Here is a 9,342-nt window from a genome sequence, read left to right on the forward strand (position 1 = left end):
AATGAACAATATCATTGCCAATGTATAAAAGGGATAAATCTCCTTTGTTATTTCACAGTCAGAATTCATTCAGTTTTCACCTTTTAAAGGTTGGTTTGAGAAATACAAGTAGATGGCAGGAGTGGAGCAGAAGAGAGTGGGGACAAAATGGGTGATAAGAAGTATATTATCAGTCAGGCTGAGAGATAGAGTAGTAGTACCTTAGTGAAATAATTTTTTTTTCTTGTTGTGTTCTATGGATGAGTCATCCTTAGGAGCAGCATTGCCCTACATGTTATTTAGTACTCTGATCCACATGCTTATCTCTTCCTTCTGCTCATTCCTTAATCAGAAGCAAATAAAAGTAGTTGGGAACTTTAAAAAAAACCTCCTCTTTGGGCGGCCTTTTGGAGCAGAGCTCATGTGGTGTTTACAGTGGAGAAGAGCACACATTAAATTCGACAGTGTCCCAGCAGGAGACTGCTATATGAGGTTGCAGTGTAACACCAGGGATCATGCCTCTTCGGAAACAAGAGAGGTAATTATTGCAAATAATTATTCCAAGAATGAAGCTTCTTTGGGCAATACCAAGGAAAATTTTCAGATTGGGATTTTTGGCAAGAAGAACTACCCCATAACACACACAGAAAGTCAAGAGATCAAATTAAAATATAACTTCAGGGCTAAAAGGGGAAAAAAATAAGGAATAATTTGGTGCCTGAGTTCTAAAGAAATAAAAATAGTAGAGTCACTGGACCAGCTAAACATGCCTCTCAAACTCCCACATTCAAAAACTAATAGTGCACTGCTTCTAAAATGTAAGTGAGATACGTAATCATAACTACAAGGAGAAAAATGAATACAAGTGGTACCCACTTAATAAAATACCCAACTTGTAAACTACTTGTATATGAAAATACACCAAGCTTGTATTCTCTGTATTCTGTAAATCTGAAACTGTACCCCTCCCCTTCCTATGAGGGCAACTACCTTTAAAAAGAAAGAAAACAAGAAGGAAGGAAAGAAGGAAGGAAGGAAGGAAGGAAGGAAGGAAGGAAGGAAGGAAGGAAGGAAGGAAGGAAGGAAGGAAGGAAGGAAGGAAGGAAGGAAGGAAGGAAGGAAGGAAGGAAATCTAACTGAATTAAAGCCTTAGGAGATGTTCTTTGTGTTACAGAAATGTGCCTTGCATATAATAGACACTTACTAAATATTTATAGAACCAGTTACAGTGAAATGTGGAGCGTTATCAAGTTGCTGGTACTGAAATATATCTACCCTCTTCATGGCTTTTCTGATGTTACACTTTACTCAACTAATAACTATTTCCTTTCCCATGAGTGAATATGGGTCAAAATGACGTTTATAATGTTTCTACTTAGAAATGAAATGGAACTAAAGATGAACTTTTACACTGAAATATTGGTCAAACGTCAAGTAAATTGCTCATTGTTCAGTTATTTTACAGTCATGTCCAACTCTCCATGACAACACTGGAGTTTTCATGGCAAAGATATTGGAGTAGTTTGCCATTTTCTTCTCCAGCTCATTTTACAAATGAGGAAACTGAGGAAAAGAGCGTTAAGTGTCTTGCCACAGAGCTAGTCTGAGGTCAGATTTGAACTCAGGAAGATTAATCTTCCTGACTCCAGGTCTAGTGCTCCATCCACTGTGCCACCTAGCTTTTTCTATCATGGAAATAGAAGCCTGATTTTTTTTTTTACTTTAGGCAAAGGATGGATGACTTCATAGAGAATTACCTGAGGAAACAAAGAATCAATCAATCTATTAATATTTATTAAATGATTACTACCTGTCAGGCTCTATGCTAGGAATTAGATAAAGAAAACTAAAAATGAAACAGTTTCTGTCCTAAAAATGTTTATCTCATGGGAATTACAAAAGAGCCAGTAAGTGGGGTTAGGGTTAAATGCAGGCGCTTAAATACATCCAAATCTTCTTATCTTTTACGTAGGTAGAGTGCATACTTTTAAAAATTTTGTTGACTAACCTGGAAAACCAATTAGCATTTACAATATTGTTTCTAGAAGAAAGTATGCCTCAAGCCCAAACACCCAACCAATATATGAAGACTATCTTGGAAGTTTATAACTTGAAGTTTGCCTTTTTAGTGAATCATAAAAGAATAGGGAACAAAGTAAATGAGCCAGTAGAATTCTCTGCTGGCAAAGAATTGCTTTAATGGATCTTCTGGGTAATATTTAGATGTACTGGAAAGAATGCTACACTTAGAGTCCGATGACCTAAGTTCAAATCCCAGTTCTGCCCCTTACTGCCTGTGTGAAAACTAAGAGCAACAGCAACAATAATAGCTAATAATTATGTAGCAAGATCCCTGTGTGTAGGATGGTGCTACATATGGCTTGCAGGTAGATAATGGGAGTCATACATAACCTCTTCTCCACCAACCCTTCTTCAAGAAAGGCTTTAATTTATTCCATGAGAAGAAGCAGGAGATGAAGGACAGAGGCTGATACCTCTGCTCTTCTTAGAGAGGGGGGTAATGCACTAAAATTATATCTATCTTTTCTTCCTTTAAATATTAGTCTAGTAGTTTTCAAGTTCAAGCTAAATTTCTGATAGGTAAACATTAGCATGTGTATATATAGTCATCACAGGCATATCACCAAGGCTTGAATCCTTTTCCACCAAGTACCAGTTATATAATAAAAATATATAGGAAGTGGAAAAGGAATCCATTTATCTAAGTTGATAGAAAAATAGAAATTAGAGAAAATATACATAGGAGAATTTATAGGGACAATACAGAGTGAAGGAGCTCTCTTACTGGGGAGATTATTGTTGTTCAGTTGTGTCTTATTCTTGGTGATCCCAAGGTCCATAGCACAAAAAACCCTACTATCCTCTGCTATCTCTTGAAGACCATCCAAATTCATATTCATTGTTTCCATTGTTGAGATTTAAACCCAGGGACACCAAAAATCTGTTGAGGTTTCATGATATGTTGTGGTGGAACTGTCTCAAAGAATTCAAAGTTGGACCACTTCTAATCCGAGTATAGGTATTCATTAAAACTGATGTCTCTCATGGAACTAAGTTCCCAGAGGAACCAGAAACTTCAGAGAAAACAAAATGGATTTTATAGGGTAAAAAAGCAAATACATAAAAGAAATTTACATAGAATACAGGAATATGATTAATATTAAAAAGGCAGGAAGGGTTGTTAAGGAATTAGGTAGTGGAGGAGGGGTCCCATTTCTGATTTGGTGGTTAAACATTTTGGCCATACTGCCCTCCAATTGGCTAGCTATTGTGGTCCTGTTTTGGGCTAGATGGATGATTTGAATGTGATTGACTACAGGAACACATCTGTTTCTATGAGAATTCATTTAGGGGTCATGGCTGGGTAGAGGCAATGGTTGGGTTCCCATGCCTATTGTTTCTGTGAGAACTATGAGTTTCAGGGACACACCTGTTGTTCTAGTGAGTAGTGAGGCATGTACAAAGAAGTTAGGATATTGGAGCAGGCAGGGGTAAGTATAGAAGGTCTGTGATGAAGTTAGAATACTGGGACTAGGGGCAGCTCTATTAGGATTCCATCACTATAACATTATCTATCTATCTCATCCTCTGTCATCCCTCTTTCCTTTTGCCTTCAATCTTTCCCAACATTAGAGGGTTTTTTTTTTTTCCAGTGAGTCCTGCCTTCTCAAAGATGGTCAGAGATTTAATATTCAGGTTCAGCATTTGATCTTCTAGTTAATAATCTGAATTAATTTAAGTATTAATTAATTTAATCTCCTTGGTGCCCAAGGGAGTCTCAAAAGTTTTCTATAGCACCACAGATTGAAGGCATCAATTCTAGTGCCTTCAACTTTCCTTACAGTCCAACGCTTACAGACATACATTGCTTCTGGAAAAACCATAGCTTTGACTATATTGACAAAGTGATGTCTCTGCTTTTTAGCATGCTGTCCAGATTTGCTATAACTTTCCTTCCAAGGAGCAAATGTTTTTGTTTTTTTTTTTTTTTGTATTTCCGAGCTGTAGTTACCATCTCCAGTGATTTTGAACCCAAAAATCTGACACTTATTCCATTTCTTCTCTCTATATATGCCAAGAAGTGATTGAACCAGTTGCCAGGATCATAGTTTTTTGGAATTTTTTAAAATTTAACTCACTTCAACTAAGAGATCCCTCAAAGACTCTAGATCATTCAGACTCTGCAGTCCAGGGATAGGGACATGGAGAATTCTAGCTCCTCTAATGTTGACTTCCTCCTAAAGTCATATTCTCCCTTCAGCAACCTGAAATGGGGTTGGCATTCTCTATCTTTTCTTTCCAGCTTTCTTAAAATTGAAAGCCAGAAGTGCCTTAAGCAACAGCTGAACCTCAAGAGTCTGGTACTCTCCTCTTGCTCTCACCAACTCCTCCATTCCTGTTCCTCACACACATAGAGGTCATTGATCTCCATCAATGAGGAAAGTCCCATACCAATATACTTTGGGAACAGACTTGGGTTACATTCATACAGAAATCCAAATTCTGCAAAGCATTTTACATCTATGGTCTCATTTGATTAAGTCACTTCAGTACTGAAGCACAGAGAGATAAGGTTATCTGCCTAAAGTAGCAGTAACTTCCACATAGTGATGCATGCCAATGTTAACCCCAAGTCTTTTGACTCCTATTATGGTGTTTCCTATTTGAACCAATTTTCCCCAAATACCTTTAGTTACTAAAATTACAAATAATAATTCACCAATATATTGAAATGCTAGCATATGTGTGACCTTGGGAAAGTCATTTAACTTCCATGGGCTTCAATATAAAATGAGAGAGTTAAAGTAGATGACATTTAGATTCTTTAAGTGGAAATGTCTAGAATTTGCTTGATGAAATCTTGATAAAGGCTCCTTTGTCATTCCCTCATTGAATTTGTTGAACCATCTAGCCGTCTTGTTGAACATGTTTTAAGTGATGAGAGAGACAGAGAAGACAGAGAGGGAGAGAGAGAGAGAGAGACAGAGAGAGAGAGAAAGAGAGAGAGACAGAGACAGAGAGACAGAGACAGAGACAGAGAGAGACAGAGACAGAGAGACAGACAGAGAGAGACAGAGAGAGAGAGACAGAGACAGAGAGAGACAGACAGAGAGAGACAGAGACAGAGAGAGACAGACAGAGAGAGACAGAGAGAGACAGACAGAGAGAGAGAGAGAGAGAGAGAGAGAGAGAGAGAGAGAGAGAGAGAGAGAGAGAGAGAGAAATGGTTTAGCAACAATGAACTCACACCACTAAAGGGAAAAACCCCTGAATGGAAGTTAGAATATCCATTCAGCTTTAAGTCTAGGCACTGCCATTAAATGACTACAGGAAACTGGATAGATCAAGCACTTGTTCTGGATGTCATTTTCTTCAAGTTTCAAATAATTGCTTCTAATTATTTTATCAAAACCAATATCCCAAGAGAAAGCTCAAGTTATTCTAAAACCAAGAAGAAAAACTTGCATGTTTTTTTCCACAGGTTTACCAGCTGCATCAATAAAGCACTTTTTGTTGTAAATAGTATTTTATTTTTTCCAATTACACAAAAAGATAGATGTCAACATTCATTTTTGTAAGATTTTGAGTTCCAAATTTTTCTCCCTCCTTCCTTTTACTCCCTCCTCCCCAAGATAGCAAGCAATGTGATATAGGTTATACATGTACAACCATGTTAAACATAGTCCCACATTAGTCATTTTGTGAAAGAAGAATCAGAACAAAAGGGGAAAAAACATGAGAAAGAAACAAACAAAAAAAAGTCAAAATAGTACACTTCAGTCTTCATTCAGATTTTATAGTTCTTTCTCTGGATATGGATAGCACTTTCCATAATGAGTCTTTTGGAATTATCTTAGGTCAATGTATTCCTGGGAAGAGCTAAATATATCATAGCTGATAATCGCATAATGTTGCTGTTAGTGCGTATAATGTTCCCCTCATTCTGCTAATTAGTGAGCATTTATGAAAAATCTCCTATGTGCCTACCACTGTACTATGTGCTCACGATATAAATACAAAGAACAAAACAATCTCTGCTCCCAAGAGCTTAGATTCTTAAAAAGCAGACAGAAAGTACATATACAAATAGATCAAGCACGGATGTAACATGAATAAAATGTATACAAAGTAGTTAAAATACAAGATAGTGTGGGAAGGAGGCACTAGCAGTAATGTAGGGTGGAGGGTAGAATCAGGAAAGATTTTATGCAGAAGATATTTCTTGATCTTTATGTTAGAGGAATAGAGGCTCTTTAAGGCAGAGTATATCCCATACATGGGGGGTGTCTATGTCAATGGTACAAATATGAGGGATGGAGTATTTTGTGTACAGAATGGAAAGGAGGCTAGTTTTTCTCAGGAATACGCTCTCTATTCCACTTTGACAATTACTTTGCATCTCTTTATACTCAGTTGCACTATTCATTTAAAAATGAGATTATCTGCAAGAGTTATCTTTCTAGTTCTAATTTTCCAAAAAGGGTATTTTTGATTTGGCCATCATTAACTCCATTTGAAAAAAAAAAATGCTGGTATGGTCAAATTCACAGTAAAACTAGGAAAACAAGAGGGACCAAGTATATGAGCAGATGGTTATCCATAAACAAACAAAGAAAAATCTAAAATGTGATCTGAGCAAAATGTAGATGGCAAAAGCAGTGAAAGAAATTTTGACAAAGATTCTTATCACACTGCAATAATAAAAGAAGAAAAATTGAAGAATGTGTTTCATGTATTTACAAAACCATAAAGCAGCAATCTTGCCATTATAAAATTATAAAATTATAATTGATTACAAAATCAAGTCAGCAGGCACTTAAGCACTTATCATGTGCCAGGTTTTTTGATAAGCTCTAGATAAAAGGTGTGAGAATATGTGGAAATCAAACATTTTGTGAAAACATAGGCCTTATCTGTTCAGTTCACTGCCTTTTCCAACTGTCAGAAAAGTCAGTTGCCAAACAATGGATCACTGTTCAAGACAGGTTGTTTCAGTAATCTCAAAAATTACATCAGAGCAACCATTTAGCACCTATAATGATAACTTGGCATTAGACTTACAGTTATTGATCCCAACAATTATCAAGAATTGAGATGTAGAAAAAAATAGTAGACAATATCCATAACACACTTTTTTTTTTCTGAATAAAGGTTAAGAAATGACATTGAGAAATACTACCTTCATACTTATGTGAAATAACTGAAAGTGATGGCCAGAATGTGGGCACATGTGAAAATCAAGGGCTAAAAGAAATAAATAAGAGCAAGAGAGGCATAACAAGTCAAAAGAAGGATACAAAAGTAAAAGGTACAAGTAAGGTGACTGGTTATTCAAGAGTCTAACAAACAAACAGGAAATATGGTAGCCACAGAGATTGAAAGGGAAAACTAAAGCTAGGAAACAGATGTAAGATACTCACAACAAAAAGAACCTTCATGATTAAGGTAACTTTTCTCCCATAATGGGTACATTTTTATATACTCCCTATGAAGCCAGGAATGCTTTTCCAAATGGCGTTCTCTTTGAGGTTACAGAGGTTAATTGATAACACCTAGGTGAATATAGGAATAAGGAGGTTGAAAAAAAAGATGATGGCCCTAGAAGGTGACAACCAATCAAGGCTGCCAATCAGCTTTTCTGGCTCCTCGATCGCCATGGTGCCCGTGAAGAAATCTGTGATGAAGGGAGGCAAAAAAAAAAAAAAAAAAAAAGAAGCAAGTCGTTAAATTTACCCTGGATTGTACCCATCCTGTGGAAGGGTACATCCTGTGGATTATGGATACAACCAATTTCGAGCAGTTTTTACAAGAATGAATCAAAGTGAAAGAAAAGGCTGGCAACCTCAGGGACAGAGTCGTGACCATTGAGAGAAGCAAGAGTAAGATCACCGTGACATCAGAGGTGCCATTTTCTAAAAGGTATTTGAAGTACCTGATAAAAAAATACTTGAAGAACAATCTTCAAGACTGGCTTCAGGTGGTGGCCAATAGCAAAGAGAGTTATGAATTATGGCACTTCCAGATCAACCAGGACAAAGAGGAGGAGGATTAAACCCTTTTGGGTCTGAAAATGCTTTGTATATGATCTTGAATAAAATTTGAACCAAAGTGGTAGTTATCCTTATCTTTCTGCACTGTGGATTGTACAGAATACTGGAAACAATTGTAAAGGGCTTTGGTTGGGCTGCTGTGCACTCATCAATACTGAGGTGCTTCTGCTTAGGGATTTCAGTCTGGAATGTAACAGTGCCAAATTGGAACTGAAAAAAAAAAAAAAGTCATTTTAAGAGACCTGATGCAAATTTTGACTACCTTTAGGAGGTCGACAAGGGCCTTCTGCTTAGAAGAAGGCAGTTAGCCCTTCCACTTAGTGACTTTGGAGGAAAGTATTTCCTCAATTACTAAGTCTTGTATGTCTCTTTCCTCAAGGAAATTGATACACAATTGATACAAATCTGAGGGCTCTTAGTTCATTAAAACAACAACTGATTTCCCTTTGAAGACCTTTAAATCAGATTGGAAACTGTTACTTGAATAAATGTGCTTGCAAAAAAATTCCTGGGGCATTTGGCTGAATTCCCTGTTTTTGATGAAAAATTAGACTTGGACGGGAAGCTGCTTTGAATAGCCCTTTTTCTATCCAAAGTAAAAGACAGTCCATTCATTATCTTTGAATGATGGTCTGTACTGCAGAATTGGGCATGGGGGTGTGACAAAAGTATGGTTTAAGTGGAGTAAGTCTTTACAAGGATATATTAGTCAACAGTCATTGTTGGAAAAATCTTCTTATTTTAGCCAGAGATAAGGAACAGGCCTGTTTACTAAGTTTTAAATGGTGGTCTACACTGGGTACTATTGGCCAAAAAGAAAGATGCCATGTCGATAGAATGTGGGAAACTAAGATGCCAGGCCTAGAGGCCTGTGGGCTACCCGAGTCTTACCTTACCTCTATTGGAGGTCTTCGGCTGGCCAAACCGGATACTCGTATGAGAGAAGAGACCTATCAGAGTCGAACAAGGGTTGAGCTTTATTCAGGGTTCTGGTTACAAGTGCAGGGGGAATTCTTCCTTAGGAGGGAGCGAAGAATCTCCCAAGGAGGCAAAGATCTTACAATAAGAGATTGGAAGTAGAAGTGTAAGTGGGGAGAGAGGGGGAGGGGAGAGCGGAGAGAGGAAAAACGGAGCCTTCTGTCCTGTCAGGGCCCCTCCCGAGCTAAGAGAGCTTTCAGGCTTTCCTGACTCCAATTAAGCTCTCCAGCTGCATAGTTTGCATCTGAATACCGTGCCTGTTAGGTAACAATGGGTGTGCCCAGATCCGGGACAGCCTCGAGAGCGGGGATGC

General features: G+C 37.6%; 1 pseudogene; it reads left to right on the plus strand.

The window, feature by feature from the left end:
* The first annotated feature begins 7,656 nt into the window (after positions 1-7,656).
* Positions 7,657-8,053, plus strand: LOC140509288 (large ribosomal subunit protein eL22 pseudogene; annotated as a pseudogene).
* The last annotated feature ends 1,289 nt before the right edge of the window (positions 8,054-9,342 follow it).

Source organism: Notamacropus eugenii, chromosome 5, assembly GCF_028372415.1.
Source record: "Notamacropus eugenii isolate mMacEug1 chromosome 5, mMacEug1.pri_v2, whole genome shotgun sequence".
NCBI classification, from domain to species: Eukaryota; Metazoa; Chordata; class Mammalia; order Diprotodontia; family Macropodidae; genus Notamacropus; species Notamacropus eugenii.